This window comes from Temnothorax curvispinosus, unplaced genomic scaffold, assembly GCF_003070985.1.
Source record: "Temnothorax curvispinosus isolate PA1 unplaced genomic scaffold, ASM307098v1 QBEX01006086.1, whole genome shotgun sequence".
Lineage (NCBI taxonomy): Eukaryota > Metazoa > Arthropoda > Insecta > Hymenoptera > Formicidae > Temnothorax > Temnothorax curvispinosus.
This window is the reverse complement of record NW_020215866.1, coordinates 332,273-359,408: the sequence shown is the minus strand read 5'-3', so window position 1 is coordinate 359,408 and position 27,136 is coordinate 332,273. Positions and strand designations below refer to the sequence as shown.

General features: G+C 38.7%; 1 protein-coding gene across 1 annotated transcript in view; it reads left to right on the top strand.

Annotated features, from left to right (window-relative positions):
* Window positions 1-935: 935 nt before the first annotated feature.
* LOC112455428 (discoidin domain-containing receptor 2-like) overlaps window positions 936-27,136 on the top strand; it is a 178,970-nt gene continuing 152,769 nt past the window's right edge. Inside the window, exon 1 of the mRNA XM_025017328.1 lies at window positions 936-1,983. The gene's annotated coding sequence lies outside the window, so the exon portion shown is untranslated. The remainder of the gene's footprint in view (window positions 1,984-27,136) is intronic.

The window sequence follows — 27,136 nt, the reverse complement described above, 5'->3', positions numbered from 1 at the left end:
AATTGAATTGTATGATTTTTTAAATATATAATATGATTCTTCTAATTATTCTACATATAAAAGTATTAAGGTAATGTTATCAAAAAATATCTCGTAAACTATTCATGTTTTGGTAACTGTACCTTAATACTTTTGTACAGAATAATAAGACGAATCAATTAATGTAAAGAAAACACATTGCTTTGCAAAAAAAATTATGTAATTTCTAATATGCAACTACGTATGCAATTCTTTTTTACATTTCGACTCTTTCTTTGAGTCATCCTCAGCGCATAACATTAACAACTTATAACTCAAAATACGGTCAGAGTTTAACACAATCAAATAGTTAAAACAGAGTATAGATAGTCACTAACTTATATTGTCGTCTTTCAGAACAAAAAAGTAAAGGCAAATGTAAATTAATCCTATTAAATTTGTCTATATTATAATATTGTATATGCGTACTAATTACTGCTCTTTCTATATAAATAAGGGCCGTGGCACACAGAAAAACTTAAGCAGTAAAACTTAAGCAGTAATGAAGTCAACGGTATGGATTCGCTACCGCTTAGGGCCGTGCCTTAAGTTCTTGACTGTGATTGGCTGACTTGCTTACTGCTTAAGTTTTTTTATGTGCCACAGCCTTAAGTCTAGATCTTATTTTTAAATTAAATATATTTATTTTAAACGAGAGACTCGTTTAAAGAGCCGTTAACGCAAGTCTTAACAAGTTATCGTTATCTCCTTTGTAATTCACTCTTGATTCAGTTATACGCGAGGCTCCGTATGAGGATACGCACGCTAGCGCGAGCATATGGTCAATCATTGAGTATCTGGCTGCTCGCGCGGAGGATAGCGCTGATTGGTCCGTCGTCGCCGGTTGGTTGACGCGGCTCGTGGCTTTCGGCTCGCCGAGCTCGAGTCGGCTCGCTCAGTCGTACTCGAACCGCGCATCGGACAGGGTGGTGTGCTACCCCTCTCTCGCGATTTCGCGGCTCCGTTGTGTGCGTGTGCGCATACGTCAGCTTGCCATGCGAGACGTACCACGTTGTACGTCTCCCCGAGCGGTTGTGCCTCGGACACGCGTTGACAGATACGAAGCGTGAGGAAGTGAGTCCACGAACAGTATTTTGAGTCACTGCGATCTCCAGGTCACCGTGATTTTAAATTGTCGCGAGAAAATCAGAGCGTGTCGAGCGGAGCCGAGATACGTTGCTCAATCATAAATTATTCGTCAGAACGCGCAGAACGATTGACTGTACAACGCAATCCGCGTAATCGCGCGCCGCTCCGAGCTGTCACGCGAAACCATCGCTCATTTAAATGGAGCAACCCGACGAAACTGTCGTTCGTCGAAGCTCACAGCCGTCCTCGATATCCACTGCCGCATAAACGCACGACGGGGCACGCTCGAGCGAATGAAAAATTCGATAAAGGCGGATCGTTTTCCATTCGGGAGGAACGCCGCGACGACGAGGAGGAGGAGGACGACGACGACGAAACGCGAAAAAGGTCCACTTGACTCCGCGAGATCGAGCGCGGCGCGAACGCTGGCGCGTTCTCTTTCAAAAGACGATTGTACCGAATTCGTCATCCACGCGTCGACGATCACCGGCGATCAAATGTACATCGACTGACGTTCAAAGGGATATATATAGGGCGGAGTGGATGCTCCGAGCCAACGACGCGACGCGACGCGAGACGCCAGGACGCCCCCGTAATTCGCGCGCCGTACAGATGTCCTTTCGCGTGTACGAGGATCCTTTTCAGCGGATGTGCGCACGGCGGGAGAGATAGATCGTCTTCGACGTAATCTGCCGTTGACGTGACCTAGCCTAACTTTTAGCTCCGAACTCCACCTGGTCTCTTCGTCCACCCCCCTCCCCTCCGTCGCGTCTCCCAGGCTTATCGTGTGTGTGAGAGTGTGTGTGACGGCGCGCGCGGCTGTTCTTCCAAACTGTGTCCCGTCGGATGGGGTGTAACTTCGCGCATTAGCTGGGGGTGAGTAATATACCATGCTACTTATACAACATTTTGAAGCAGTGCGCCGAGAAATTATCGGCCAGTCGCTCCCCTCTACGAGAGAGAGAGAGAGAGAGAGAGGGAGAGAGAGAGAGAGAGAGAGAGAGAGAGAGAGAGAGAGAGAGAGAGATGCTACGAAACGCACGGCGCAATATAACAACGCGACAGAGTGTCGCGAATTGTAATTTAATATTGCGACTATTTTAATTAAATCTTGAGTGCGTGGTCGTATTATTAAATTCCCTAGAGACATTTTTTGCAATTAATTTTTCAAAATGTTTTGAAATCTTGATTCACATCGTCCATTTTAAATTTATTTTATTTTGTTGCAAATTGGATTTTGGCGAAAAAAGTAAAAGTATTACGTGGCGGCATACTGCGTAGCGTAGCATGAGAATGTTTGTTTTAATTTAGAATGAAGGGAAAACAAGGTCGGAATCAAGTTAATGCAAGCTAGAAAAAGCTTTGTATATTCGTCATACAAAATAAAAGTAGCTGCTTTCATCTCACAATAGCATTACGTGTATATTTATTATGCAATTCTTTTCTTTATAATATTTTTCGCAGTCATTTTAGAATAACCGTTTGCAACACCAAAAATCGCGGCACTTTGTGCAGCTGGCTCATTGTATGCCTATTGTACAACGCATGCCATATTATAAAATATACGGTTCCCGAATCCTCCGGTTTATTTGTCCGGCACACATAATTTTTCAATGGATTTAAAGGGCATAGAATATATGCCGTAGAAATATAGACTTTGAACCTTTTATCTCGACATCTATAAATATTCAATTATACTAGTCACAGTACAGGTATATAATACATACATGAATATTTAACCATCGGTAAAGAAGCGTCTCAGCGTCACACAGAGCTTTGAACTAGTAAATACATTTTTAGCTATTACCGAGGCTATTACTTATGCTTTCAATCATGAGATTTCTCGGAGTTGATCTGCATGTAATTTAGTTAACAGTCTCATCGCTTCGTATATTTCCAGGACGGACGGCATGTTTGAAATATTCATCTTTAATCCTTTGCTATCTTTGCCATTCCCTTTATTTAGTATTTTCTTTGATACAAAAGAAGAGGAGAATATAAAGAAAATATAAAGAAAGAAAATATAATAAGAAAATCTATATATGGAGATATAAACTTTTAAATATATTTTTAAAAAGTTATCACATTTCGTGGATATTTCGTGACAATTAAAATTGATTAAGATAGTATTTTTTTATGTTTTGCTATCTAAAACATTTTAGTAGAATTATTATTTTTAAAGAATAGAGAATCACATTTTTCATATTTTCGTCTTTTTATTTCATTTTTATTTTAATATTAATGCAGATATAAACTTAATGCGAAAGTTATCTAACATTATTACAGAATTATATGATTAACATGATTATAGAATTAATTTACTGTATTTTTTTAAATCATTTTACGTAAAAAAAAGCAACTGAAACTTGATGTATTGTAATTTAGGTAATATCAATTCGTAAATGAAGCAGATCGTTAATGTTAATACGATAGAATTTCAATTCATCTGCATACGGAATTCCGAGGAACGAAATACGATATTTGGAACGTCTAGGCATGGTAAAGAGTTAAACTGCACAGAGATTAATTGCGTCCGCAAAGGACACCGCGCTCGAGTGCAAAAAGGCGCAGTCGTCAGAGAAATAATATATCCGCCCGCGCGCTTTAAAGGTTCGCCGAACCGCAATGGGTCCAACACACCCGCATATCTCGTGGGCATATGGCGCCGAAAATAGTCGGTCGTTTTGGAACGTCTTTCTGCGGGCCGCCGTTTAGGAGTAACCCGCCGGCGTAGAAAGATGAGGAGGGCAGCGCTGGCGCTAATTGGTTAATGTCCGTCATTACTATACTCTCCGGCGCGGGAGGCGATGAGAGAATTAAAACCCGGCTATCAACCGGCGAGGCGAGAAGGAAGAAACGAGGGAGGGGAAAAAAGTCCTCCGCGATCTTTTTAGCGAGGTTGTTGCGGTTTCATTTACACGATCGCTTAGGGATGTAAAAGATATATCATTGTGCCTCGCGTAAAAAGAAATATCATTCTTTTTTTTTATTCATTAGAATAGACGTGAAACAATTATGAAGCCAACGAAATTACATTTGCCGCTTTGATGTTAATCGCACGCGCGTACTTTCTCGCATGATCGTCGGATTTGCTCGTCTAGGGGTCTCGTTAAGGTCATGCGAGGACCTTATCGCGAATACATCCCTCGACTTCGAAGCACGTGATTCTGCAATTAGCAGTAGTCGACGTTTACTTTGGCGACAAAGGGAACCGTCTTCCTCCATTATTCTAAAAAAAAAAGTTTGTTTCAGATCTAAAAGAGAGACCGTCTATTCCGCTTGTAATTAAATTTAATTTCTAAAATATACTTGGCGTAATTTTATGAAATATTACGAAATTGATTACATTAAAATAAACGAACCTCCGAAGTTACCCCCAATAGACGTATTGCATTATTAAATTTCATTTGCGGAACTTAGCTATGTTGTACTATGTTAATTAATTTCTACAAGCAATTTTGTAATTTACGTAATACGAGTAAATCGATGATCAGCTTACCGAGAGTTCCGTTGTTTGGATTGTACGCGTATTTACTGAATATTACAGTAATTATTATACGCTTTTATATGCCGGGACGGACTTAATACACGTGTATGCAAAGTGTACGCGGCGGAATTCGCAAAATTGCGGTTTTCCGCGACTTAACTGAAGATTACAAAATAATGAGAGTAGAAGCACGCATTCTCCTTAAAAAAATGTACAGTTTTAAAGCACGGTACGATTATGGCCTTACTGCTGTGTCATAAATATTGCTGTGCATTATACTTTATACTTATCTTAACATATTGCTCCTCGAGGGCTCTTTCAAATTTCTGCAACGCCTTTTTCCTGAATATCCTCCACACGTGACTACAAATATAAAGCGTTATCGAGCCTGGTTTTCGAATCTCTTGCGTATAAGCGCACGATTCTAAAACGATCGGCAACCGTGATTCGATTCTCGCACGTAGAAAGTATGAGAAATTGAAAGATTCCAGATAGGGCGCCGCGGTGCTCGCCACCGACATGTAAGTTCGTAGTCACGTGAGGCCGAATGACTAACACCCCCGTCTTTACTACACGAGAATACACTTATGCGCCGAGGCATTCATTTTCCGCTATCGCGAGCCGTACTTTTCGCGCCAAGTGGCTCGCGAGATTGAAAAATTCTAGATAAGAAGATGTTAAACTGCATCTTCCGCGTCTTTAACCGATCACGGGAATGATCTTGTGATTCTTTCTCTATTAATTTTAAACCGATGTATAGTTACAACGTCTGTGTTAATAACTTTATATATTCCTTTCATTGAGACATTTTTTATCTGTCTTTAGTTGAACTTAAATCTTATAAATTTTATTTTATTTTATTTCTTATGTAAGAAGTACAACGAATACAACATACAGTGTGTTGTGATGTAGGGATTTATTTTTCGACATATATACGCGCGCGAGTAATGACTAACTAAGACGTTGTTATGAATTAATTAATTATAAAACGCGTAACCGTGATTAATAAAGAGCTTACGTAGTTGTTCGTTTTACATTTTATTCATCACCGAATGCTTGGACGACGCAAAACAAAATTTCACATATTATTGCACATAGCTACATAGACGGCGAATATTTTGACTAATATAACGTCGCTCTTTGTAAGAACGACATCAAATACAAATCCATCGTATTTATGGGAAATTAATAGCATTCCGACATCACAGAAGTATGGAATGCGAAGTTATGAATTCCTTTCCCGCGTTTTCCGCTCCCAATGTGAATTTATTCGCTGCGTAGCCATGCTTAATTCGTCGGTAATTACACCCGCGCTCGCGTACATTCTTCGCTTTGAAATTTCATCGTAAGCGCGCACAGCCATCCGCCAGCCATCCACGAAACAATTTCATATTTTCAATGTTAAACTCAGAGTGAATACCAATATCGCGAAAATTTCTCGTGACGTACCGTTGCCCCGGCGCGGCATGGCCCCCGACGACCCATTTGCATAGTACGACTGCCGAGCGTAGCGGCATTTTCGCGCGACGTTTTTATTAGGCCGATGCAGCCGGCAGGGAATTTCTTTTCCGCCGTTTTGCGAGATCCCGAATTGCGCGCGCTACTGCATTGCGAATCCGCGGCAGCATTTGCTTTCGCAGCGCAGGCAGAGGGAAAGACTTTTGTCGCGGTTGTCACCATTAGCGTGCGCCATAGTAGGGTAGACGGCTGCATTTACAACTGGCCACACGAAAGTCGACAGCAACCTGTGTACATTTCGACGGCGGGTGCACTTAAAATTTCCATTTACTTGCTGCACGCAGCCATTCGTATCGGCGCGAACGCATCGTCGCACGAAAGGGGTTGCCGACCAAGTAGAATCTACTGTCTCGTTGCGCCATTGTTACGAGGAAGAAGGAAGATACGCGTAAAAGTGTTTTGAAGTATAATGGTAGCACTTGACCGAAATAGAAAAATTCCCCGAAGATACTGTCGACTGTGGCAATATCTGTCGAAATGTTATTTCAACTAGTTTGGAAAATTTTTCAACGCTTGATTATTACCAACAATTGAATTAAAATGAATGTCATAATCATCTAATTACGTATTATAGCAATGTCTCTTTTATTACATTTTAATTTGAATGAAATCTACATATTTTGATCTTTTTCGTTTCAAATAATGCAAGCAAAGAGTTTTTAGAGTATTGTTTTATATGTTTTTGTTTGAATATCAGAAAAACTATCAAACTTGGTGCAAAAACTTTCGCGTACACGAGTAGCAATTGCGAAATCGATAAGAATTCCGTCTGTTTTTTGTACTACTTTGTCCTTACATTAAGTTCCTTATGCGCCTTGCCAGATCTCGTTAGGTTGGGCTCCCATTATGAGGGTGGTGTATAACGACCTAGGAAAAGTAGTCGAGTGCTTGATACAGTAATCAAGGATAAAGGTCAGCCATTCGCATGTAAGGTGACGAAAATTGGAAAGACCCTTTTGCAAGAAAATGTTTTTACTTACCTCATTCGCAGAATACAGCTGGATTATATATCGGGCATTAATATTACGATCAAGAAATAGATTTCTCAAAAACAACGTTGACATTATATTTCGTACTGACAGAACAGCAGTTATACATATATGCATGATCATGACCAAACATTTTAATTATTCTATTACTGTCATTAATATTTAATTATTCAAAAATTACGCGGAAAAGAAACATCTTTTTCTGAATAACATTAAATAAATTAGCATGTATAATATACGTAAGTGAATGTAGTTTATCATCACACATAATAGAGTTGATTTCGAACTTTAAGGGTATTATGTTCGATAGATAGTATATAGAATATCCTTTCTTTTATGTCTAGCACGATATGCTACCAACGGCTTAAGAACTGATTTATTGTCAATTTAACTTTTGGGATTGGCTAAGTTAACGTGCCGATACATAAACTTAAGGCGCAACTTTCAACTTTCGCACGAGTTTAGACCAGAGATCTCGTAATCCAAAACGCCATGTTAGTTCTTGAATAAAAACTATGGTTTCTCTTTAATATAAAACGCTGAGTTATTTATCTCACGATTTTTAATATCAAACGACATAGAGAACGGAAAAATTCCGGCGACCGAGATAGAATCGGCGCGTGTGAATGCTCGATCGTACTAACGCGTTTCCTCCTGGAAGGGCGCGTTTCGCTCGCGTGCTTTTCTTTCTAATACCGACGGGGGATCCAGGCGAGCGTTATTGAAAATCCGTATGCGAGACGACACGGGCGACGGGCCCGACGTCGTCGCAACAGCTCGTGTGTTTAACCCCCCCGACCAAGGACGCGCATACTTTAGCCACCCCTTTTAAGTATTCCTGCAATAGCGCCGGAGGCCATGTGGCGTGTAACTCCAAGGTGAGTTCCGTTGTGTAGCCAGCTAGAAACCGCGCCAATATCTTCGTCGTTGGTCGAAAGTAACAGACACGAGGCGTCGTGCAAAAGAGAAATCCTTTCCCAGAGAGAAAATTGACAGTGTCGATGTAAGAACAAGTTTGGCAGCGAAGTTCGTCTCCGGCATTCACGTAGTTCTACCTTCCGCCAAGATCATATTTAATAAAGTTACGCAAATGAAACAGCCCGGTTATTTGTCCATTCGTGCTCGCAATCTCGAGAAAGTTCTCTCTTTCTCTCATGAAAAATTATTTATGTATTTTAATAAAGCGAAGTGTTCAAATTTTAAAAGAAGTAAAGCGAGGAAGAATTACTTGTGTTCCATGTAGAGAGAATGCAAAATTAAGAAAGTCTTGTTTAAAAGATATGACTTTGTATATTATAATAATAGAACGTGAAAAGTTGTTGCTTATATAATACTTATTGCAATTAATTTTATAAGAAAACAGCTACATACATATAAGAAAATATAGTTCATTAAGTAACTATACAATAATATAACATGTAATGTATTAATTTACATTTATCACGTCCTATATCCACAATAAATCAAGATAATTTTATACAGTTTGCACTTACCTATACATATATGCATTAAATTTAAACCTACTTTATATATATTTGCGAGCACTTTTTTTCAAGCATTATTTTTGTGCAACATAATATTAAAAAATATCGTATTGTACAAGAGATCAAAATCTAAACGAAATTTAAACAATTCAAAAATCTAAATAATATTAGAAAATATATCTAAGTATTTTCTAATATTATTAATTCAATAAACACAATAAAAATTATGTTATATATAGACGATTATACATATTTATATTGAAAGATTATTTGTTCAACATACTTAAAAAACAAAGAACCATTTGCGAGCAAGCATTTAATCGGTAATGCAGAGAAATCTGGGTATGACATGGTGTGTATTAGCCGTTGGTGAATAACGAGCTAATATCGCTCGGAAGATGCTGCGCGTTTAATCAACAGCAATAAAATAATCGATACCGATGCAGCCGCCTATATCATTATTGGCACTTCGTAATAAAGCAGATATTGGAAAAATGAGTTAAGACGAGGGGCAACGGGCGGCCGCGTCGCAAGGATTGAGATACGTCTTACAGGCTCCTGGGGACAAGTTAGTTGGTGGAGCACTGTGCGCGGAATTTCCGCGTAAACGTTGCGGTACATCGCGCGTGCTCGAGAAATTGATGCCCCCGTGGGAAGGGACAGCACTTCCTCCTAAATAAGGGACTCGCGCGGGGGGAGGGGGGGGTAGTCGCGCGAGTTTGGAAATTGTGACCGCAACGCGACCGACGAGAGTGTCCTTGTCACGTGCGACCGGGATCGCTCCTGGGATAAGCGCTTTTCTCTTCCGCTTTCTCTATTTTGCGCCGTGCACGCTTCACTTCGGGAACAAGCCGGTACGTTTATTGTTATCCAGCGAACGTGAAGTGTCGCGTCATCGTTCTTATACAGTAGTTATTACCAAAGATTGGACACGACCTTTTTCGGTAAGTCTGAAATATTGTTCATCTTACAACGTAATACATCAGCACGTATGTATAATGAATTTCAAAGTGAAAACACTAGATGGAGAGTAATAGCATAATTTTATTTATTTTAATATAAATATTAATTTTACACATTTCTAAAATGTAGAACTTTTTCTTATTAAATTATTTTTTTCAATGAAATGTTCAAATTACGTAAATAATTTTAAAGAAAGATTAAAATAATTAAATAAAATTATCTTCTGTTTGCAACTTTTAATATGTTATACTTTAATGTAGGTGTGTCTCGTGAAAGTAATGCAAGACTTTTTTATTCCATTTGAATTTGTAAATACAGTTTTGCTTTCGTTTATTTAATACAAATTATTTTATGTTTATTACTCTTACTGCCATGCAAAAGTTTCGAGGGAAATCAGTAGCAATTAGATAAAATAGATTCCTGCGGCGATAACGATTCGGACGCACCGCAATTTAGAAGAGAATTCGTGCCAACGATCTCTTATTGTTTATGTTTGAAACTAGTTAGCGCGCGCGGTAGGTATACTCGTTTGACGGCGGACAGGAAGAGTAGACGAAGTCAGTAAACTAGGTAAGCTAAACTGACAATCATAGCTTTAAAAGCACCGTACAGCCGAAACTTTTGCCCGGGATTCCGATCCGTAGAAATTAGTCGGTTAGACCGAAACTTGTCGAAGTTTCGTATCACGCTGCACTCTGTTCCTTGATTTGGCACGTGAGAAGATTTTAACGGATATCGTAGCAAAGCACAAAGCGTATACGTGCACGCTCGTACGAATAGAACGTAAAAAAAAAACCTAAAAGAGTTCGCCCGGAGCCAGGTAGAGTGAGATTATCAGTCACCATGGACTGCTATACGTTTTTTCCCGCCTTTCTCTTTCTGCCTAATCTCTTCGTGCAGCCATTGTATTACGCGACATGCAAGGAAAAATTACAATATCCACCATGCTTGAAGCTTTATCGCGTTTTAACGTCACCGCGCGGGCCAATATTAAACGCGATATAAACGGTGCTAGCTGGCCAATTTGGTACGGAAGCGAAATGGGAGTAAAAAAAAGGTATCATGGACCGTTTGAGAATTTCGGTCGTGGCAAAGTGCGCCGTGGACGCGTTTTATTTTACACGGCGGACATGCCGTATCAGCGTGGAAAGTGGAGCACGCTCGCATAGCCCATTCCTAGGCCAGACATTTTCTGCCGTGCCTTTGCAGCTCTTTCTCCGTTTTGCGTCTCTCTTTTCTTCCTTTGTCCCTTTTTTTATTTATTTTTTTTTACGTAGAACCCAGAGATGCGCAAATATTTTACGCGAACTGATACCAGTACAGCATACACGCGCTGGTGCTATAAATGATAGCGCGAACATGTTTCGCTGAGATGCCGCTTCTCTCTTGCAGCTGGATATACCGAGAAATAGAAAGCTCGTTTTAGATATATTGAAGATAAATTCCTCCGCTATTTTGCTGCCATTTTGACATCATATTTTAAAAAGAGTTTTGGACGACGGCGACTCGAAAACAAGAAAAAGAAATGTCGCGCAAATGAATCGCGCTAATTGAACGAGAGATAGGTTTGGAGAAGGGAGATACGCCAACATTACTTCATATCCATAAATGGAATATAGCCATTATTGTTATACCGTGAAAATTGTTCATTCCCTTCTCGCGGTGGCAATCGAAGTAACATCATGATTGATTACCTTTTGGACACGACGTGTCACGCGTATCGTCCGATAAACGATGCACAGTTATAATAAATTTCTGCGGCTACATTCGATCAGCAACAGCGTTCTATTCGACCCCCGGTCTTTGCTATCGTTTTGTGCATAAATCGCATCGCGAGGCAAATAAAGATTCTGCATGGATAACGCTGCGCGTTCACGATTCAGCGGCATGAATGATAGCGCGAAAAACCAGAATTTGCGCCGGGGTCTCTCTTCAAAATGTTGCGCTTTTTTCTCACGGTAGAGCAGATAAATAGCTAGTTCGTTCAAACTACTGTTTGTACGTCTTATTCTTTAGAAAGTTACAATGGTCACGTAAGATGTTTCAGGAAGTACGACCATGTAGTTATCGTTAAATTAAGCCGAATCCCGTCCTCGAACCAGCAACGTGAAAGAGAATCGACATCTTTGTTGCACTCGAATTTTAAAGCTTTTCAATGATAGATTGAATACTCGCTCTATTCATTGAATAGTCTGATGGAACATTCCCACCGCTCGTCTTTACTTTCTGTTCCCTATTACGTCCATTATAATTGACAGCTTTCAAGCCCGTATGGTGACATTTAATTTGTCATTTGTTCCCTTTTATTAACAATGAGAGTCGCAAATACAATTGAGTGTAGAATTGTATTGCGCGCCAATTATACATTTGAATCTGTATGACAAATTTGCAATACGGTATATTATTAAGAGTTCAAAAAACTATGTGCGTATTAATAATTGTTCAACCCGTCCAAAAAATTAAACATTGAATTGCCATGAAGCTGTTAATCATAATTTATTACAACATCAATTATAAATCTTTTCTCTGCAGCGTAATATTTTTTACGTATTTCTCTTACGATGCTCGTAAAATTATTTCTCTCTTACCATAAATTCATATCTCACAATATGCTATTTTTCTTAACAAAGCTGCCCGGATGTAGAGTTTACACGGTTGCTCGCACGCGCGAGAGTTATGGTTAAGCAACCGAGATGGTAGGGCCGGGTCGCGGGCCAACGAAGTAAATTTACGCTGATGAGAAAATTCCACGTGTATTAGATCGACAAGGAAAATGGAATGTAATTTTCATAAACTCTTTCTTGATCGCTGAAATCGATTATTATCGTGAATAATTATCGTCGTTGTAATTATAATAAATTAAGCAAGCGAGTGCGAGCTTCAATTACGAGCGGCCCGTATTTCCCGTTCGAAGAGCCGATGCCGTTTGCGGTTGAACAAAGTAGTAAATAAATTAATTCATCGATTTGCATACGCGTATGCAGCGTGTAGCTTTTTGCATTATTTAATTATAATGGTATTAATTCGGTTGATTTCTCTAGCATTCTAATTTGCATTATAAATGCTTAAATGTCTACGGTACTTTGGCGGATCGATTAATCCGAAAAGCCATAGGTAGACGTTTTATACATTCAGACAGTAATTTATTTCCTAATTCGCTATAGTGGTTGCGTGTTCGTTGAGAACGCCCGATATATACATACGACACGTTATTCGGTATATTTTCACGGCGTCATCTGAGTAGATTCATCGAATCATCCAATTTTTCTTTTAAAGACTAGGTCGGCTATCAAACCAAATATCGATTCGCGGTTGCTCGAGCTAAACGGCCCAATACGAGAGGTTTACAGTAATGGCTCGGGGCAACGGCCGGATTGCGACGCAAGTGAATAATACAATACGCGGATGCTGCCGATATTTCAGTCGCTAACGAACCTTTCCAGGCTAAAGAAGCTCTATTACGCGATAAATCACATCGAGCGCAAAGAATGCTATTTGTATTCGTTTGTTCATCTGAAGAGATAGATCACACACATACACGTTTTTTGTATGCAGTTAATAATCTCGTAAATCACATGTCAATTGTTTCGGGAATTAATGATTATTGGTTTAACGAAAACGCGTGTCTCTTTCACTTGAAATAATAGATCAGTATCTGTGGAAAATAAATGGGTACAAGAGAAATTGAAAAGTCGAAAAATCGAAATTGGATTTTTAGCTTTATTTAGATTACATTACATTACATTATATTCGTGTTCTATATTCTGAAAATCATATTTGCTTTGCCTGTTAAAAATATAATGTATATGAATAACTTCAACTTTCAACTTTATCTTTAAAGTTTTTCAACTGACGAGCTGTTTCTTTGCTAATTATTATCGATTTTTTATTAATTATAAATAATAATGAAGAAACATGAACTTTTCTTTTTTTACCATTGATGTTAAATCTGTAAAGAAGAAATACATACCTAGCTAAGTTATTTCATCTGTTGATCGAATATTGAAATTCTAATAAATATGAAGAACATTACTTATTCTTGAAGATTTCTAACAAACTAATTTAATTCGCAAATTGCCGAGCACGTCTTGCTATTCTAAAATAGAAATCATTCTCTCTCGCATGACTTAAACAACGGTAGAATCTCTTTTTTAAAATTAATCCATTACCATGTGGTGGCGCGCGTTGTACAGTTACGGTACATTAACTATAAAGGGTGAGTAGTGCGTCCTTTTCCCGTCTTTCACCCTTTCTCTCAGTTTATTTTCCTCCTGCGTCTCCCTTTATTGCGTTATTTATGTGCTTAATACCAGCTTAAGCGAAGTGGCTCAACCTTTCTCGTAATCTGTCGCTTTTTTCCTCCGTATTTTTCTTCTCGCGCAATACAGATACGTAGGCGGGTTATTTTGTTCTTGACGGCTTCGTAATCCTGTGATTTTCCTTGCGGAAGAAACCTAATGTGCGAAGTAAAAACGTAAGAGGTAAGAATAATTCGCGGTAAGAAGATTGAATGAATTAATCGCGCTCGATGTAGCTCTAATTGTCACGTGAAGCATGGCCGATTCGTGCAAGTGGCCTTGTTCGACATCGATCGGGATATATCGACGAGTTCTGCGAGTGACAGTGCGGCCAGAAAAATCATGATTTACACGGCCGAACTGCTTCGTACCCCGCCGCGCCCGTCGACTCTCTCATACATTTTGTTCTCCGTTCTTTATTATTCCTCGCGACTCCGGTCGCCCGGTTCGTCTCTCTTTGTTCCTTTCTCCTCCCGGGACTGTACAACATACGTTCTCTCATACTCACCCCAGATTGTGATTTTCTAAAAGCTTCTTCCGAAGTGCCTGAACACTGTTCGTTAGCGAGGTACGGTAGATATCTTGAAACAAAATGTTCACTTTTTTAGTAATCGGCGTCGCGCGACTCGCGCGACAGTAGCAAATTGCAGGGCAGAGATTAAAGACAATTTTTAGAGATGTCGATATAGAACTGTTTGTTTCACGAAAACTCTTTAATATTACTTTATCTGGATTTCAGTCTTTTATATGATGTAATTTAGCTACAGATTTACAAAAGAAGAGTTATTGAAGAAAAGAGTTATTGAAGAGAAGAGTTATTCTTAACCTATCTGGATTCTGTTTCGTTAACGAAACATGAAGTTGCGAAATATTTTTCAGACTGTAACAATTATAGGATCATTATTGGGATTTTTCAAACTTTTGACATTTCTCTCACAACCTATGAATGTTACAAAATAATATTTGCACGCAAAGCATAAAAAGCTACATTTTTTATTAATATATTGTACGATTTGTATCACACAGAGAAACAAAAACAAAACCAGTTAATTTATCATTACATGTATATTTAATTCTTCTACGTATTAATATACTCAGATACTTAGTCTTAATTTGAAACGAAATGATGCGAATCTCGTGCAGATGTTACTAGCCTGACGACTTAATTAGTTATATGACAGTGGTGGTAAGAGATAGCATTGCAAAAATGTAAATTAAACGCTAGTTATCGCTCACAATGAACAAAATGATGTCTCTAAGCGAGACATATATGCAACATATACGCGTCTTGTCTCTTCTAGAATTTCTACAAAGAGACCGCGCCACTAGCGCGGATTTTTTTACAAACGACTTGATGGATTATTCAGGTTATATCTCTTGAAAAGCGCGCATATCTTGTCGCTTGTAACAAGACGGCATTGGTATTTTTTATCGCGATTACCCGCGAATGTTTACACCGTAGGCCGATAAGTTTGCCGATATTACGTTGCTTCTCGTTTAATTATAATTAAACTCTTACTAATAGTCCCAAGGCTGCTCTACGACGCTATAACCGCTACCGTGTACTAACAAACTCGAATGGGTCGTTCAATTAAACGCTACTTAACGCGACCGATACTCCCGGGGTGCACCCTCTGCTCTTCTCGCGACATCGTCAACGTCTTTCGCGCCACGCTAATCGTACCACACCTGCACCTGCATCTCACGTCGTCGAACCGTACGTCGAAGGAGATGAAATTGTTCGATAACGTGCCAATCACCTCACGGTGCAAATCTACATAAGCAACTTGTTTATAATTAGCGAAGTAATGCGATATCGATCCGTTATCCTTGCGCAACCGATAAACCGAGATCACGTGAATTAACGTTTCGATTATTGATCAATTAACGTTAACAAATTTTATACCGACAGAAATTTAATGAACGCAGGACGTGTTTCTCTGTGATTCCGACGGAGTGCATTTATGCGTTCAGATATCGCGTTACGTGCACCACGTTCCAGCTTTGTTCGCGGTTAATTATAAAGAATTAATATATATGCATTTTATGTGACACACGACCAATAGAATGCTCGTAAAATTATGATTTTCCCTGATTATAGGGAGAAAATTTGTCATTGGCTGCACGAATACTTTCAGAGTGAATTTAACGATCAATACCTAAGCGCGTACATTCTTTTCAAAAATGCCGTAACTTGTCTAGTAAAGGAATTTTCCAAGGAGATAATAGATATTCCAAGCTTCTAACCGTACTGAAACTTCTCGCTCAATAGGGTAATCAGCATTTCTCACTAATAATTGCTGAGCGGTTTTCGCTCGAAACCATTTGTTGTACCTTTCAAGACACACTCTAATTTATACACGCTATGTATGGCTGAGAAATATTCATTTTGACAACTTTTTTTTTGATGAAAATACTTGGAACGTCTATTTTAATTTATCCTTTTTATACTTTTATTTATACTTTTATACTTTATGAGTCTTCATCATAAGAATAACTGATCTTTTTATTTTGTATGAAAAATTTGATATGGGTACTTGACGCGAAGAATGAAGACAAAGACAAGCCAATTTGAAGAGTTTTTACTGCAAATATTCGTGCTTCTGTTTTTGCCGCGCAAATGTATAAGTTCTAATATCGATTTATTAGTCAATAATGTATAATATCGCTTTACTGTCACAAATCGCTGGTAAAAAAAGGTAAATTAGGATCGTTCGCCGGACAAATATGGAACGCTGATATGGAACGGCAGCTACGAGCTCCGGGTTCTTTTTTTGTCAAAAATATTTACGTGATACTCGTCATACTGGTCGCGCGTACGAAACTTTAATATGATGAAATTCAGTTCGTGAGGCAAACTGAATTTATACCTACCGGTAACGGTCTCTCCATCACTATCCATTTTTCCGGAGCTTTTACTGGCATTCGCGGCAGCACTCCGTCAAAATTTTCCAAAGCGAGGCCGTCTCGCTCCGCTGCATCGGTAATCATTGCACTCGAATGCACAAGGTAATACTTCACCGGGGCTTTGACGCGCAAGCTTTGCCCGCAGGTGCGGAATCGTCGGCTCGCTGCGACAGCTGCGCGACGCCCGCGTACGGTTTACAACCACATGAAGCGGCTTGTTTAACGATAATTATAACACCGCCAATTCGATGCTTGTTCGCGGTTATGACACGCGTAATACTGATATCCTGGTCGAACTATTTCCACTGATGTACGTAGGAGAGAGAGCCGGAATACCAGATTTATAGAGATGTATTTCGTTTCAATAAATTTAGATTTTTGAGATTTTTCGAGCCGAACGCATTAATCATTCGTTATTATTGAAGGAAGTATAATTTTAGAAAACAACATTAAATAAATTAATTCATAATATAATAGAATATATGTAAATAAATTATCCTACTTTCTTTAATAATATATAGAATTGTTCTAATTATAATTAGGCAAACTATTATACATTAATGCGAAAATAAAGACACATGAATAATGATAAAAACGACCAAGTGTCGCGTTATAATGAGCAATGAATAGTAGTAAGATTTATTGCGCATTATCTTTTTAATTGCACGCCGTTTGGATCGGATGCCGAAATTTTGCTGTTACTGGATTCGGGTAAATTGTCCAGAGCTCGCGCACGAGGAATTCGTCATATCCACGCGTCAGCTGCAACGTACTGACGGATTACAACCGTGCAGGCACGTCGGTTAACGATAATAACACCGTCGTTTTCCACGTACATCAACGTGTAACATATGCACACGGTGCGCCGATACACGTGCGCAGATATTTAAAGCCGGAACTTTGCCAGTAGCTTAGCTTATACAATTAGCCATATGCAGCGCTCGATATATCCGATGTTGTGCGGTTAACCGGTTAACTTGCTGAACGGATTAATCGATTAACCAATTTACTGAATTATTTTGTCCATCGTGATATTGTGGGACAGGACCGATCGTCGATTCGTTTTACTCGATTTAACATTGATTTCCCTGTGCTATTGACAAGTCGATTTTATTCCGCTCTTTATCCCGCATCGTCGCCTATGATTTATCGAAATTTTGTACTATCCCCCGTCCCCCCGCTCTCTTGCGATAGCCCCACGTATGATTCGCCGATTAATTTTCCTACGTTTCCCGCTGACGCTCTAACGCAAGTTACTGTCACAATTTGCAACGGGGAACCTTGTTTCTGCTGCATAGGTGATCATTGCACTCAAACGCAACTACCAGCTAATATTTTGACATGGCTTTGACGCGGCATTGTTGCCACAGTCCGTCGCACCGGCAATAGCGAGAACGGCGTTGTTTAGTAATAATTATAGTGACAACATGCAGCGAGTGTGTATGCGTATACACAATGCATCCTATCAAAGCAGAAACTTGTAATTACCGCTCCCACGATAATTTCCGTCGATGCGCGAGGCGTTGATTGTGCAATTGAGAATATATCTAGAAATGTCACATTCATATCACGCGGAAGGGCTTCCCTTTGAATAATGGAGTAATACAACTCGTTGTAACCTGTTGGCATATCACGTCTAATTATAATTACACAGTGAAGTTGTACTACTTTGCTATATATACCGTGCAAACCTTGAAAGACGACAGCTAGAGAAAGAGAGAGAGAGAGACAGAGAGAGAAAAAGGAGGGAGAGAGAGATGGGGGGAGAGAGGGAGGGATGGAGAAAGATGGAAAAATCTGTTTATCAAATACGTATTAAACTGACATTGAAGCGATTAAATGCAAACGAAATTATGTAGAAACTTTCGAATGAGCGTCTCCGACCAGTAAATAAAATAATTATACGAAAAATGAAATTAATTGAAGAAAGGGTTTAAGTATTTATAGAAGATCGAAGTAACTGTGCATCATAATTATCGCTTATCAATTGTGAGATGAGCGATAGGATAGTTTCCTCTGATTTTTAGAATAATGGTATTAAATGCATTTGCATAATACCATGCATGGCTGTACTTACGGTCAACGTTTCATGCAAGCTTCGAAGGAAGAAACTTGAGGCGTTTGCTCATTTTGCTCTTGGGAACTATTTTCGCTATACGTAGAGCGCCTAATATATAATCACAGTATATCGGAGATGCTGCGAGATTATCTTTACTTTCCGGTGGCAAAATATAATACGCGACGTGCGTTCTCGCACAATTTGAACTATTAAACTTGCTAATTATGTCACACACGAAAGTGAGGTGACGTAAAAACAACACAAAATAATGATTAAAAACTGGTATTAGCAGAGTAAAACGACACCTGATTTGTATTTCGGCATTTCTATTGCTTTGAAAAAATTTATTATGAGGGTATCTTTTCTATGAAAAATTGGAAAATGTATTCGGTATTGTTTTTTTTTTGTTAAATTACAATTCTATCTTTAGTAGAAACATATTTGCATCATAACGTGATTAAAAGTAGAATATATTGCTGAATGTTGATTGATTTATAAAAAGTTATAAAAGAAAATACAGATATAATTGATTGTAAAAATTATTATTATTTGTACATATCAAATCTTGAAATATATTGATTAAATAATGGTGGTACATCATAAACTTTTAATAATAAACTTAGCTTTTCGAAGTATTGGATATATTATTGGACATATTTTATTGAATATTATTAGATATTATTAGATATATTAGAATATTATTAGAATATTATTAGATATATTATTATATATATTTTATTATGGTCTTATTATTGGATATATATTATTATGGTCTAAGAGGAATATGTCATAGTATCACAACATTGATGCTAATATTAGTACAAAAGATAGAACTTATAAAGAGAAATAGTCAAGTCGCGATGTGTGAGATTGATTGTATTCTTCAATTATATTTCAACTACATGCAGCTACGAGTTCTTGCCGGCACATTCTGCTATAAGAAATCATCATAACTTTCATTTGGGATAGGTTTCGTTGTGACCCGCGCGCCGCTTTGCTGCAATGCAAGGTGTTTGTGCAGGCTCGATAAAATATAATTTCGTCGGTGTTTCCAGCCGACGTGACGACGAGACGGCACGGCAAACAACAAGACGAATGAACGTTCGCAATCTTGACAAATGCAAGAAACTCCGGTTTCTCCACTTGCCTTATGCTTGCCGGAAAACGTTTGTCAAGCCGAACTGAAATATGGCAGCGTACCATCCGACAATATTTAATTGCTCCTTCTGCGGGAATGAATTACAGCTCTGCTAACAATAGCGCGTGATGTACCAAGCGTCATAGGTACAGGACAAAGAGATTCCACTTTGTCCTTAAGTTATGTTGCCTCATTTCTTCGCGTACGTTTGTATCGCGCGGCGAGGTATAAGTAGAATAAAAAGCTTCCAAACGTGAATTCGGAATCCCAACCCGCGGTGATTCGGCGTGCATTTTACGAGCGCATTGACGGTTTTATCGCGCTTTTTATCAGGCATTACGTTTTAATGCGAGAATGATCGGTCAGTCGATATCGATTCAACGTCTCCGAATCGCTACAACGGACGCGTGCAATTATTTCGCCGTATGCGTTGCGAGACGCGCGATATACTTAATCAAGCACCGAGTGCATATCCGAAACAATGGCCGCTCTTCAAACCGCGTCAAACGTCGATCATTCCCCGCTGGTGGGAATAATTCAAACGTCGGCACGACGACGCCTCCCGTCTAGCCGCACCTGTTCGACGATTATCGATTTTCGTAATGTTCCGACGTTGGAATCCCGACGCGACGTCGTCGGCGAGACTTCGCACCGACCGCCACCCGTCTACCCTGACGTAATATCGATTATCTGTCTCCGACTATGAATAATCGCGTCGAATTCACATATTACGTTCGAGACTTTTGACGGAAAGTGAGGTCAACCGCGGACTTACGCGGAGGAACGAATCGAATCTAACGCGAATTGTCGTCGGGATCATGCCGAAACCGGAAGTAGTGCCTGACGTAAGAATACGGAATATCCTAAGAGGAAGCTGTCGATGGCTTGGATATGGAATTTTACGGACAAATCATGGGCATAAATCGCGTTCAAAGAATAACGTAGCAGTAGTGACAGTAACTTATCTTCGATGATATTTTTCAGTTTCATATATCTTCCTTTTTAGCAAGTTATGGAATAAATCATGACGCGATTTATATAAGATTATATGACAATTATCTTGGGCGATTATCATGAACAATTATCATTTGGCACGGATAAAAAAATTATCGTGTAAAAAATTTAAACTTTATAATGTAGTAAAGCACTTTTCTCATCGTTTCTTTTGCAAAAATTAAAAATATGATCGTAGTTTTAATATAATCCGATATAGACGCGATTAAAATTCAGTTTTACATTGGCGTAATCTCGACAGATGTTCTGAAAGTTTATAAAAGTGAATAATTATTATTTTAAATATTACACTCGTTGAAATTAAAACGAAGCTAGTAGCAGTAGCAGTTAGCGATGGTTGTTAACTACTGTAAAGCTGCATTTGTATTAAAAGTTTTAATAATACGAACAAAAGTTAAAATGTATCGCTTTAAATGTTATTAATTATCGAGGAATATGCATTACTATTTGTACTATTTAAACTATTATGATGTGTAGCACTCTCTCTCAACATTATGTATCAAAACCTGGTATCGAAGTTCTGGAACAATAAGCTCTAACGAGTTAAAAATTGTATCTAGCAACTCAGATAATGAAAAAGAACTTTAGAAGGGAACTACATAAATCCGACATCAAAACGGCATAACGCATTCAATAAGAACTTTATTCCATGAATAAAACGGAGATACGGAATGAAGTGCTTTCGATAAAAAAATAAAAGCCGCGTAGACATTTGTAATAAACATTCATTCGTGTTATTGTTTCGCCATTTATTTTTGCTATGAATTTCTATTTATTCTCGTGGCCATTTTTATGTTAATAATTTGATGAACGAGGATATTATGCTATGGTTACTTATAATTGCGGTTTTTTAAATGTATGAATATGTAATTTACGTAATGCATAATATTAAGATGCCTTGAAAGAGGCCATTGCATTATACCTGATGTAGTAGCAGAGAAATTAGAAAAAATTTTGTTGTATGACTAAAACATGCTAATACTGTTATAACAATTTCATTACATATCCGCGGTACGTACAAAATTGCATTTTTAACGCATTAATGAATATAACTGCGCGTATGTGGGTACACATATAAATATGAATATGAAGAAGAGCATGGTTATGGATATGTATATGTGGATATATAGGTATATTGTGATTTACGAAAATAATTTTATACTTTCTCTTATTACATATTTGATTTTATATATAAATATTGCATGTGCATACAAATTTCATACTTATAACATATTACGATAGAATTATTGAAAATATAAAAAAAATACTTATATCGATACAGGACACAATCACGCTGTAGAAAAAAGTATGCTAAAAAAAATACTGAAAAAGTATTTACGAAAGCCGCCCTCTTCTCATCACGTCTCGCTTCGAGATTATTTTTCGTGCTCCGCGCGAGGTGACTTTTTTGTTGTTTATACGATTATCGAAGTTTTTATCGACCTTTTACGATTTCGTGATTTAGCCGTACTCCGTCCCGTCGCGCACAGCTTTCTGAACGGAATGTTCAGAAATAGACGTTGAAATGTAAACGCCCGACGGAATTCGATTCTCTCATTCTCGCCGCGCGCACGGCACAATTTTCCCACCAATCCCAGCCGCCGGCTGCGGAGGACGATGAATTCGTCGAGAGATCGATCGAACATATCCCGTCCTTCGCGCGCTCGTTCTTTGAATTGAGATTACAGCCGCTTTTCATGCCATCGGATAAAGACAAAGAGCGCGAGGCGGTAGAAAAAAGATGGGGTAGCCGCGGATCGCGCGGAATCTCGGTTCCCGAACGAAGCTGGAGACATCGATTCGCGCCGGCTTGATACTCGACAAAAGGTGAGGAATTCCTTATCGTCGCCTTTAACCGTCGTCGCTTGCCGCACCACCGTTCGCGTTTGCCCGTACCACCTTTCTGCGGGGTAAAAAGGACCTCGCAACCGTAAAGAATGTCGTGTTCCTGGCAATCGTCCGAATATCTTTGTGTATATAGAGGCGCTGAGGTACAAACGTCGGAAAAGCGGCATTCGAGTTATTCCAATATTCAGAGATAGATGTATATAACTGCATCTCGAGCTCTCCTCCCCCCTCCCCCTCTCTCTCGAGCATCTATCTTCTTCTCTCTTTCTCCCGCGTTTCACTCTCACTTCTGGTTTTACGTTGTGGTTCTTTTCTCGTTGCTACCGGTATTCGGGGTTATCCTTTATATTCAGCGACTACGTCTTTATCTGGAGTTGCTACGCAACTTTTCCCTCTATTTGCTGGGAAACAGACTGGCAGATCGTTTTTATTGTATTCGATCTCGGGATCTAAGGAGCGGCGAGCACTCGGCTTGTTCGTTCTATCGGGATTCATATACGTACGTCTAAGTGGCAAGATAATATGTTTTCTACCCACGACTGAATTTCCTTTATCCTAATACTCGAAGTACGTATAGCAGTTTGATATGTGTTCTATTTTCTTTGGATTTACTCCGCAGTTTGATGGATTTTCTCAATTCATCGTAGGATGAATTTAAAGTTTTATAATATAAGTTTAACAAAATTGGCGAAAAATGTCACAAATTTCATAAATTTAGTAAATTTTTCTTAATATTTTGTAACATAGAAAATTTTAATGTCAATTATTCTAAGTTATAATAATACGTAATAAAAGTTTAATCGCGAAATATAGAGTTGCGAAATTGACGTCTATAAACGAGAGATATCGTGTTTCTCAAATATGCTTATTATCGACGACTACCTTATATACGAATATAAATCTTTCTAACTATTGATCCTTTAGAGAGATATACGAATATTTGTAGCTCGATCTAACCAACAAGCGGCCGTTTTATGCTCCACTTGCGGTAAATCATCAGCGACTTATGGCATGTAAGCCCTTGGTTCTTTATCACCCATAAACACGCAGATTCGTTTTGACAGTGAAATATTGTCGTGACATCGTGACGACTAGTTGCTTCGTAGTCTTCTTAATAAATAAGACTGCCAGTCGCGACCTTAGCTTTGAGTAATCGATCCGCTTCTGCTCTCTGCTCACCCCGTTTACAGGGTGAGAAGGGTAGTTCGAAGGGAAATCTCGATGATGTCCGGTGAAATGATCGAGAGGGGCAAAACACCTTGACAGAAGAGACGAAAAGCTCTTTGGCTACCTTTCACGGTTATTAGGGCGATTCGTCATTTGGATGACCCGCGCGTACAACCGTTTGCAGAGATTTCTGTGTACACGATCTTTCAGTGATGTCAATATTTTTACATGTTCTACTTTTCATCGCCTTTTCTAGACGTTGCTGTATATGTATGTTCGGACTACTTTCTTCATCCGTTAAAGATTTTATTTCGAGATTATCAGTCAATTAAATTAAAAAATTAACGTCTCGAACGTTCTCGGTAATATCTAGATAATGAATAACTCGTGAGAGATAATCAGATAATTTAATTTTTAATGGAATTTTTAAAAATCAATTTAATTTAATAAATTGTAATTATAATTAAGTTGTGATGTTAAATTTATTCGTGTTATGAATCGACTATTGGCGAAAGATTCTCGGATGATATTTTTGGTGAAGCGAAAATATTCACTTCTTGTCGTCTCCCATGGTTCCTTTGACTGTTCCTTTGACATTGCCTCTCGTTATTTCTACCCCTTTCTACTTGCCAATTTTAACCCTGTGTAGACGCCCCTTTTTCGTACCAGGACGGAATAATTTAAAAGCTCATTAGCTCTGCCATTTCTTAAGTTCCGAATAAAGTTGGCGGTAGGTCTTGAGAGTGTAGATTCCTCCTCCTTTCCCCTCTCCCGCCGACGTACTTTCTCTTCCTTCCTTACGATCGAACTACCTCAGGATCTAGCCAGGGATCGTGGTGGTCGTGTCGGTGGCGACGCTGATGGTGATGGCGGTAGGAGTGGCTCGCGAAGAGCGAATAGTGTAAGGAAGGGAGAGTGTTGGGGGGGGTTGCGCTTCGGGGGTGTGTTGGTCCTGGTTATATAGCCGTAGCCTGGTCTCCACCACATTGGTTTGTCGAGCCATTAATCGGAACAGCTTTATACCTGGAGATTTATATTGGATTAGGTTGCGGGGTTGTGGCGATGGTTTAGTTTGAGGGCCCCTTGCTTCTTCCCTTCCCCCTCTCTGGTTAACTGTCGTCTCACCTTAATGAACGTCATTCTGTAGAATCTCTCTCAGCTGTTTCCGTTCTTCTTTTTGTCGTGGTGTTCAAGACATTTATTATCAGCAACATTATATCGAACAGAAAAATGACAATTATCTCTGGCTGTCTCTTATCGTATACGGTTATTCTTATCCACTTGCTTTTAGATTAGTAGCAATGTGATTCATTCATTCCTTGTGAATCGGTTTACGATTAAAGTAGTGATTCATCTGTAGTTGCTTTACTAGCGCGCGTTTAATACGTCGAAGTTAAAATTAAGATGTATTCAGCCTACATTAATAAAAATTATATTACAAATGTAATGGTATGGTAACTTAAAAAAGAAAGAAAAACAAAGGAAAGAAAAGCAAGAATTAGAATAATATTTCATTCGTTTAGTTCCGTTTTAAGGACCAACTACTTGTATCGATCCGAATGCCTATTTTTGAACTTTCTCGTTATCCTGACGGTATCTAAGCTCGCGTGCGGTTGCCTTCAGAAAATCAATACTTGATCCCGCGTTAAAAAAATTTCTCATCTCTGCGTGATGAAACAATCTGTCGACGAAAGACAGTCTTGGAGAATATGGTCGCGTCATTCGAAACGTAGAATGTTGTCAAAGAAGTATATGTATATCGTAAATGATATATATCATAATGTGTTTTTTTTTTTTATCATCGTACTATGTTGTTTATCTCCCTTTAGTTTACCACACAATAAAATTTTAATGCACTTTGGGTCAAAATCGTAGGCTTCGTATTGGCATCTTTTGAAAGATAAGATTTAATAAATCCGAAGATGAAAGGAGGAACTCCTCATATCGAAGAAATGCCGGAGCTTCTCGTGGGATAATGTTTGATGTATTACAGCGGATCAGAGTTCGCTGAACAAACTATTTCGGTTCTTAAAGTCCCTTGAGGAGCTCTCATGATTTATCGATAGGTCAATAACGGACCGTTCCGATCGGTATTGTACCTGCGGTAAAATGTTTTAAGGATATTGCGTTATAAAAATGAAAAAAAGGTCCTTTATAAAAACGAAAACGGATTTTTCAAACGTTGCAAATATATCGCATTGTGAGAAAGTCACTTTATATTTTCGCTTTCCATCTGGATTTATTTTGCCCTTTATGGTGATTTTATTGGAAGTAAAAATAGAGCAATATGTATAATAGAATATGAACGTTATTATAATATTGTCTCACATTATCAACTTGACGGTGGAATATTACATTTGTTGCGAAAATCAAGAATTACGCAGAACATAATAGCTGTATAATATATGACGTACGTAATCAGCAGTAATGTTGCAGTCACATTAAATTATATCATGCATGAAATGCTACTAACGCAGATCTGACCAAAGTCAGATCTCATCTTCCCGTGAATTATGGAAGCCAGGTCATGCGCGGGTGTGGAACTTTACGACGGATTAGTTAACCCTTAACCACTGATAAACGGCTTCGTGAAGGCAACTCCGGTCGAGGGTTCCTATTATTCCACACGTGGGAATCTTATAGCTTCATTTCTCGAATTACTCTCAAGCGACGACCTTAGTATCCACTCTCGTTCGAGCTAATCTTCATTTGGCTTGTAATAATATTTCACTAAATTTGGATGCTTACTGGTTATGATGTAATATTGCATTACGAGATCGTCAGAATTCGCATCGCTCGTCACAATACTATAATGTCGTTAAACACAGAAGATCAGTAAATATAAAAACAATTGTTTAATTTTTTATAGATGAGAAACAAAATATTTTTAAAAATATTTTATTAAATATTGGTTTACCCAAGAATTAATGAAAGATATAATCATAATTCACGTCCATTTTGTGCGCTTTACGTCATTTCTGAAAGCGTTTAAATATTCGTAATATAATGAGAAAAATCATGATCGTAACAAATCATGCGAAAGAGAGACGTCCAAGTGTCGGAATTTGCTCGATGAAAAGAGCTGTCAGAAGCCACGAGGTGAAGCGTATTACGTGCGAGGCACGGAACTTTATGGCCGACTAGTTAACTCTGTTTC